The 9,210-nt window shown below is 36.7% G+C and overlaps 1 pseudogene; it reads left to right on the top strand.

The window, feature by feature from the left end:
- Positions 1–2,394: 2,394 nt before the first annotated feature.
- The window catches only part of LOC105488786 (interferon-induced very large GTPase 1-like), a 28,442-nt pseudogene continuing 21,626 nt past the window's right edge, over positions 2,395–9,210 (top strand).

The raw sequence follows: 9,210 nt of genomic DNA, 5'->3' as shown, positions 1-9,210 counted from the left end.
GTGAACTCTCTGCCCAAAAGAAACTCAATTATCTCTAAGGTAAAGCAGTTCAGAAGCATGTCAGAAAATGTAACAAAGTGATTGAAACAATAATTTAAAAAACCAAACAAAAATATTGGAACTGAGACATACGTTTGCTACAGCAAAGAACCCTTTAGAGGCTCTCAGCACCAGAATGAACTAAGCAGATGAAGGAATCAGTGAGCTCAAAGACTGGCTATTTGAAAGTAGATAGTCTGATGAGGAAAAATAATGAAAGGAACAAAGACCACCTAGGCACAAGATATAGAAAATTACCTTAAGAGACCAAATGTAAGAATTGTTGCTGTTCAAGAGGGAGCTGAGCAGAGTAAGAGAGTAAGCGGTAGAAGGCTTTTTTAAAAAACCCAAAAACCAAAAACAGGATGGGCATGGTGGCTCACACCTGGTAATCCCAGCAATTTGGGAGGCTGAGGTGCGTAGATTGCTTGAGCCCAGGAGTTTGAAGCCAGCCTGGGCAGCATGGCAAGGCCCTGTCTCTACAGAAAAATTCAAGAATTAGCTGGGCGTGGTGGTATGTGCCTGTGGTCTCAGTTACTTGGGAAGCTGAGATGGGAGGATCTCTTGAGCCCGGGAGATGGAAGTTGCAGTGAGCATGATCATGCCACTGTACTGCAGCCTGGGTGACAGAGTGAGACCCTGCCTCAAAATATATATATATATGTATAAATATATATACAGAGAGAAAACTTTCTGAAACTTGAGAAAGATATAAATATTCTGGTACAGGAAGGTCTGAGAACATCAAACGTTCAATCCAAATAAGACTACCTGAAGATATATGACTTTGAAGAAGTCAAAGACAAAGAAAGGATTGTAAAAGCAGAAAAAAAAGCAAAAACAAATAACATATGAAGAAGGTCCAGTTCATCTGGCAACAGAGTTCTTGCTGGATACTGTATAGGTCAGGAGGGCATGGAGTGACATTTTCAAATGCTCAAAGACAGAAAACTGCTACCCAGGAATTCTAAATCCAGTAAAATACCCTTTAAATATGAAGGAGAGAGGAAGTCTTTCCTAGACAAACAAAATCTGGGAGAATTCACCACCATCAGACCTCTCTTGCAAGTAATACTTAAGGGAGTTATTCAATCTGAAAGAAAAAACACTAATGTGGAAAGATAAACTTTTCAAGATATAAAATTCACTGGGAAAATTAAGTAAATGGACAAACCAAGAATACTCCATTACTATAATTGTAATGTGCAATTCACTTAACATGCTAGTATGAAGCACAAAAGCCCAAATCTATCAAAAATTATAGATCCTGAATCAAAGACCAGAGGAAAAATACAGGTATAGCAACCTAGTAAAAGATAGATGATATTAAAATATGTAAATTGAGACAACCAAAAGTCAAAATATGGGGACATGGAGTTAAAATGTAGAATTCGTTGGATTTTTTGATTTGTTTATATTCTGTTTTTTTGAGACAGAATCTCGCTCTGTTGCCCAGGCTGGAGTGCAGTGGCTCAATCTCGACTCATTGCAAGCTCCGCCTTCTGGGTTCACGCCATTCTCCTGCCTCAGCCTCCTGAGTAGTTGGGACCACAGGCGCCCGCCACCGCTCCTGGCTAATTTTTTTTTTGTATTTTTAATAGAGACAGGGTTTCACCATGGTCTCCAACTCCTGACCTTGTGATCCGCCTGCCTCGGCCTCCTAAAGTGCTGGGATTACAGGCGTGAGCCACGGCACCTGGCCTGTTTATATTCTTTTATATGTAGTCTAAGTTGTCATCTTTTAAAAATAATTTTTTATATCTATAAGAAATTTTCTGTAACCCTGATGTTAACCACAGCACAACAGGCTATAATAAGTTCACTAAAAATAAAAAACAACAAATTAAAACATACCACCAGAGAAAATTACTAACAACAAAAGAAGACAGTAAGAAAGTAAAAAAGAAAGAGAGGACTCTCAAAACAAACGAAAACAAGCAACACAATGGCAGTAGTAATTTATCAAAATTATTTATCAAAATTAACACTGAATGTAAATAATCCCAGTTCTCCAGTTAATAGGTATTGATTGGGTGAATTTATAAATAAACAAGACCCAACCATATGCTGGCTTCAATATACTCACTTCACTTGTAAAGTCACACATAGACTGATAGTAAAGGAGGGGAAAAATATATTCCATACAACTGGAAACAGGAAAAGGTCAAGAGTAGCTATACTTACATCAGCTAAAATAGACTTCAAATGAAAGACTATAACAAAAGACAAAGAAAGTCACTATATGATGATAAAATGGTCAATTCAACAAGAAAATTGTATTAACCCTTTTTGCATTGGTATACAGAAATACCTGAGGCTGAGTAATTTTTAAAGAAGACAAGTTTATTTGGGCTCATGGTTTTGCAGACTGTACAAGAAGCATATCGCCACCATCTGCTTCTGGTGAGGCCTCAGGAAGCTTCCATCATGGTAGAATCTGAAGGGGGAGCAGGCATGTCACATAATGAGAGGGAGAGCAGGAGTGAGATGCCAGGCTCTTTTAAACAACCAGCTCTTGCATAAACTACTAGAGTGAGAACTCACTCATTACACTGAGGAGGACACCAAAACATTCATAAAGGATCTTCTCCCATGAACTAAACATTCCTCACTATGCCCACCTCCAATACTTGAGATCACATTTCAAGATGAGATATGGAGGGGACAAACATTTACACTATATCAGAGATACAACAATTATAAACCTATATGTACCTAACACTGAAGCTCCTTAGTATATAAAGCAAACATTAATAGATCTAAAGGGAGAGATAGACTGCAATATAATAATAGTGGGGGTCTTCAACACCGTACTCTCAGTAATGGACAGATCATCCAGACAGAAAATCAACAAAGAAAAAGTAGAGTTAACCTACACATTAGACCTAAATGACATCTATAGAACATTTCACCAAACTTCCACAGAATACATATTCCTCTCATTGGCACGTGGAATATTTTCTAGGACAGACCATAAGCAATGACACAAAACCAATCTCAACAAATTCAAAGAAATCAAGATCATACTAAGTGTATTTTCTGACCACAGTGAATAAAACTGGAAATCAGTAAGAGGCACCTTGGAAACTATACAAACACATGGAAGTTATGTGTTCCTGACTAACTATTGGCTAATGAAGAAATTAAGAAGGAATTTAAATAATTTCTTGAAATAAATGAAAGTGAAAAGACAACATACTAAAATCAATGGGCTACAGCAAAAGAAGTACTAAGAGGGAAGTTTATAGCAGTAAATGCCTACATAAAAAAAAAATGGAAAGATTTCAAATAAACAACCTAATGATGCACCTCAGGAAACTAGAAAAGCAAGAATAAACCAAAGCTAAAAATAGTAGAAGGAAAGAAATAAAGATCAGAGCAAGAATAAATGAAATTGAGGCTAAAAGCATACAAATATAAAAAAATGTCTTAAAGAGTTTCCCCAGTGTTTTCTTCTAGGAGTTTCATAGTTTTAGGTCTTAGATTTAAGAATTGGACGGGTGGTAAGGGGAATGATGAGGGATTGGTTAATGGATACAAAAAATACAGTTAGAAAGAGGGAATAAGATCTCATGTTGGTAGTACAGTAGAGTGACAATAGTTAACAATAATGTATTATATATTTTAAAATAGCTAAGAGAGAAGAATTGGAATGTTCACAACATAAAAGATAAATGCTAATGGTGATAGATATCTCAATTTTCCTAATTTGATCAATACACATTGTATGTATGTATCAAACTATCATGTATACCCCAAAATGTACAATTCTTATGAATCAGTAAAAAAAAGAGAAAAAGAAAATATAAAGTCAATCCAAAGAATGGGAGAAAATATTTGCAAGTTGTATATCTGATAAATTTAATATCCAGAAAATATAAAGAACCCTTATAACTCAACAACAAAAAGGCAAGCAACCCAAGTATAAAAATGGCATGGTACTTGAATAGAAAGTTCCTCAAGGAAAATGTAAGCACATCAAAAGATGCTTAATATCATTAGTTATGGAAAAAGGACATCTGTATTACACTAAAATGCCACTCCACACCTATTAGGATAAGTATCATAATAATAATGAAGAAAAATAACAAGTGATGACATGATATCCAGAAAGTGAATCTTCCATATGTTGTTGGTAGGAATGCTAAATGATGCTGCTGTAATAGGAAACAGTCTTTTGGTTCCTTAAAAAGTTTAATTTTAGTTACCATGTGGCCCAACAATTCTACTATATACTCTAATTAATTGAAAATAGGTATTCAAACAAATGCTTCTACATGAATGTTCACAGTAGTCTTTTTTACAGTAGCCAAAAAAAGGTTGGAAGTAACCCAAATGTCTATCATATGATGATGGATAAACAAAATGTAGTATATCCAGACAATGGAATACTGTTCAACCATAAAATGAAGGGAGTATTGGTATTTGCTACAATGTAGATAAACCTTGAAAACCTTATGCTAAGTGATAAACTTTGAAATGCTAAGTAGATGAAACTTGAAAACCTTATGCTTAAGCCAGATCAAAAAGTTCAAATATTATGTGACTCCCTGTATATGAAATATTCAAAAGAGATAAATCCATAGAGACTAATGGAAGATTGGTTGTTGGCAAGGGCTAGGTGAGGTGGAACTGGGGAGTGACTGCTTAGTGAGTATGAGGTTTCCTTTGAGGTGATAAAAATATTTTGGAATATGATCAAGGTGGTTGTTTCACAACCTTGTGAATGTTCTAAATTCCACTGAACTGTACAATTTAAAGTGGTTAATTTTATGTTATGTTAATTTCACTTCAATAAAAATTATATAGATTTATAATTAAATAAAGTATATAAAAACAAGGGCAGTAAAACTCAAAACCCATCACTTTCTGATTATTTTACTATAATCTATGTTGCTGAATCCAAGTCTATGTTTTTTTCATTGCATATATGTGTGTGTGTGTAAAGAAGAGGGAGAGGGTATGTTATATAATGATGTGTTACTTTGCATGTCTCACAATTTTAAACTGGAGTTGGTCATTTGAAAGCAGACATAGAAAGGATATTTATGTAATAGAAACAGGCAAATGCTACAAAACAGGAATTTTATTTTCTGAAGAGCTGGTTGTTAAAACATTTACCACACACTCTTGATTGTAATCCTTCATAGTCTTCTCTGTTTCCCCTTGGCTCACTGACTGTAATCCCCAGAAACAGAGATTATGTCTTCTTCAGTTTTGAGTCCTGAAGATGGAACACAGTACTCGTGATGACTGAGCACTTTTAAGAACTGACCTAATAATGGATGTTCTGAAAACTTTCCTATTTTTAGGCTTCCATGTTTCTTTCCTTTACTGCCTGTTTTCTAGTTGATTTGGGAAAATTCCAGCTTTATTCTGAATAAACTAAAGGAAGTTGTCTACATAAATCTTTTCCTGGAGGAAAACAAGAGCCCAATGATCCAGGAAGCCATCTCCAGCTTGGACAAAATGACATTTGGAACTGTGGGGCAGAGAGGCGAAGTCAGATGGAGAGTCAGTGACAGCTAGGATTGCCGATCTCTTCCTGTCAGGCATTTCTCTGATCTTTCCTAAAGTTAGTGTATCCTCAGCTGCAGAAAAAGCTTTCTTTGTAGGGACCCTGTTGTGTTCTGCTAAAAACTGGACTCCTTTCTGAGCTATATAGGAAATATAGAGAAAATATCACATGAATACATGTTCCATTATCATTAAGGAAAAATTCTGTTCAATTCTTTCTCTACTTTTTCTCTTAGTAAACTAGGCCTGCTCTTTTTTTCATAACACAATACCAGAGTTGTGTCTGAAAAAGTTGAGTCTTCTCAATGAAAAACCTCTAGCAGAATGGAATCTTAGGAAGATATAGGGAGAAGATTTCCTTACTTCCTTGTATTTACAGATAAACTTCTGTCGAAGTAGAAATATGTCAAATTAAGAGCAGTAACAATGAATATTACTCTTATTACTACTATGCAATCTCTGAATGTCTCTATAACTGCTAACTTCTTTTTGTCTCTCTTAATATACATATCTCCTTGGAAGACTTATTTGAACAAAGGAGTCTTAAAAGTCTCTTGGACTTGGCTGGGCTTGGTGGCTCATGCCTGTAATCCCAGCACTTTGGGAGGCAGAGGTGGGTGGATCACTTGAGGTCAGGGGTTCAAGACCAACCTGGCCAATATTGTGAAAGCCTGTCTCTACTAAAAATACAAAAATTAGCTGGGTGTAGTGGCACATGCCTGTAATCCCAGCTACTAGGGAGGCTGAGGCAGGAGAATTGCTTGAACTCGGGAGGCGCAGGCTGCAGTGAGCTGAGATTGCACCACTGTACTTCAGCCAGGGCTACAGAGAGAGACTCTGTCTCAAAACAAACAAACAAACAAACAAACAAACAAACAAAAAACTATCTTGGACTTCAGAAATTGTTGCCATGCCCAATGGAAATAGCACAACTTCAAAAATAAGCCTGAAATTCTGAGTGCTTGTCTTACTTGAGCATTTATTACATCTATATTAAATTTAGAATGGATATCACTCTGTTCTTAAATGGTATGGGTACTATTAGAATATCAGATCAGAAGTGTATTATGACGTTTCTTCTTAAAATGAAAAGAACAAATGAAGGACTTTGTTAGCTTTTGTGTTTAATAAAGCACCTGAGAGTTTTAAGAATTTAAGTTAATGGAGAGACAAAGAAGAAGAAATAGCCTCAGATACTGCAAAAATATGCTTATCACATGTTGCCTTAGTGGGTTTTGTTTTTCTCACTGTCAGGGAAGGAGCAGATGGGGATTTTGGTGAAAAAGTTACTGAAATGGAATGTCTCTTCTTTTTCCCACAAAGTTTTGAGTTTACTCTGTTTCTGGGCATGACTACTATTCACTTCATTTAATTGAGAAACTGTGAAATGATAATTCAACATAAAGGGCTATTATCCTCAGAGGTGAAAGGCAAACAAGAGCTGTTGTTCAGGTGGCTTTGCCCATAATGGACAAGGAAAATGAGAGCTTTGGGTTAGATGGGCAGTTGCAGAGGCAACCATGGTTTATTCTCTGCGAGACCACATAATGTCATGGGAAGGAAACCAGATTTACAGTTCTCTGTCTGCTCTTTACCACCTGTGTGATCTTGAGTTTGTTACTTACTATCTGTGATTATTTATCTTTTTTCTGTAATAAAATGGCCATTATCAAAACCATTTTTTATTAAGATGATCAAATGACATGTTTTAGTTTTCTATTGCTGTGTAGCAAATTACCATAAATTTGGGGGTTTAAAGACACACGTTTATTATCTCACAGTTTCTATAAGTCAGAAGTCCAGGCATAGTGCAGTTACGTTCTCTGCTCTAAGATCTCACAAGATTTTAATCTAGGTGTTTGCTGAGGATGTGGTCTCATCAAAGGTTTGAGTGGTGCTATGGTTTGAATGTTTGTCTGCTCCAAAACTCATGTTGAAATTAGGTTCCCACTGTGGTGGTATTAGAATATGAGAATTTTGGGAAGCAAAAGGGTCATGAGGGCTCTGCCCTCATATGTGGGGTTAATGCTCTTATGAAAGAGTGAATTTTGTCCTCTTTTTCCTCAGTGCTCCTCTGCCATGTGAGGACATGTTGTTCCTCTCTGTTGGAGGATGTTGCAAGAAGGCCATTGCCAGATGCTGGTGTTTTATCTTGGACTTCCCAGCCTGCAAAACTGTAAGAAAATTAATTTCTATTCTTTATAAATTACCCAGTCTCAGGTATTCTATTATAACAGCACAAATGGACTAAGACAGCTGGGTAAAGATCTGTCTCCAAGCTTTCTAAGGTTGTTGGCAGAATTCGTCTTATAATTATAGGATTGAGGTTCCTACTTTCTTGTCTAGAGGCCATTCTCAGCTCTCAGAGGCTGCCCATAGTTCTTTGCCACATGCTCTTCTCCATAGGCCTTCTCTAAATATGGTGACTTGCCTTTTCAAAGCCAGCATGGAAGAACTTATTGTCCTCATCTGCTTGTCAAGGGAGGGAGCCGGTGGGAGGTGATTGGATCATGGAGGTGGTTTCCCTCATGCTGTTCTCATGATTGTGAGTGAGTTCTCATGAGATCTGATGGTTTTATAAGTGGCAGTTTCCCCTGTTTTTCTCTCTCCTGCTGCCATGTAAGATGTGCCTGTTTCCCCTTCTGCCATGATTGTAAGTTTCCTGAGGCTTCCCCAGCCATGCAGAACTCTGGAGTCAATTAAACCCTTTTTCTGTATAAATTACCATGTCTTGGGTATTTCTTTAGAGCAATGTAAAAACAGACTAATACACCCTTCCCAGTTCTGAGAGTGTCATCCCACTATGAATTATTTGACCTCCAAAATTTTATTATCTAAATTAAGTCCAGGCATGGATTAAACTCCTAGGTGTAATCTGTTAAGTATACCTTCTGGGGAACTGTTGGTCTATGTCTACAGACTGGTGAAACTAAAGATCCAAGTTATCTGTCTCCCATATACCTAACATACAATGATGGGACAGACATAGGATCAAAGCTATAGGCACTTTAGTTCAAAAAAGGGGAAAATAAAAGTTTAAAAGTGAGTCACCTTTTCATAATAGTCTTGAAATCCAGCTGGGAAAGCTATAGTTGGCGTTCCTTCATTACGTTTCAAGATATGAATGTAATTTTCTATGGTTAATAGTTTTACTCTCTGGGTTCTTAATTCTGCCCTCTGAGTCATCCTTCCTTTTTCATGAAAGGTAGCATGTGTTCACAACTGAGTAGTTTTATTAGCCTTCTTCCTGCTAGTAGGATTTTTTTTTTGTGGGGAGTCATATAGCAGCCTCCTTTCATTTTGTACTCTTTTTGTCTTTCAGTTTAAGTTGCAGTGTTTCTGCTGAATTAAGTTTTCAAGAACGTGTGGGTCTTTGATGTATTACAGCAGAGTTTATTAGGAAAAAAACCACATTTATAGACCATTTTCAGTTAAACCCTTCCATACTTCGGCCTTCTGCTGAGAAGGGGAAGGGACAGTGTCCTGAAGCTTCCGACTAGAGGACTTTGGTTTGATTGATGTCTGGGAGGCAAAGTGATTCTCTTAAAAGAGCACTTTGTGTGCCTGATTAATCTAAACTTTTTATATTTCTGATTTTTCAGCAAAGGATTATACAGTGATACCCAGCAGAGATTCATGATGGAGTCTCTTAAT

The sequence above is a fragment of the Macaca nemestrina genome, chromosome 12, assembly GCF_043159975.1.
Source record: "Macaca nemestrina isolate mMacNem1 chromosome 12, mMacNem.hap1, whole genome shotgun sequence".
In the NCBI taxonomy this organism is placed as follows: Eukaryota; Metazoa; Chordata; class Mammalia; order Primates; family Cercopithecidae; genus Macaca; species Macaca nemestrina.
Note: the sequence above shows the minus strand (reverse complement) of the source record. Positions and strands in the feature narration are given on the sequence as shown.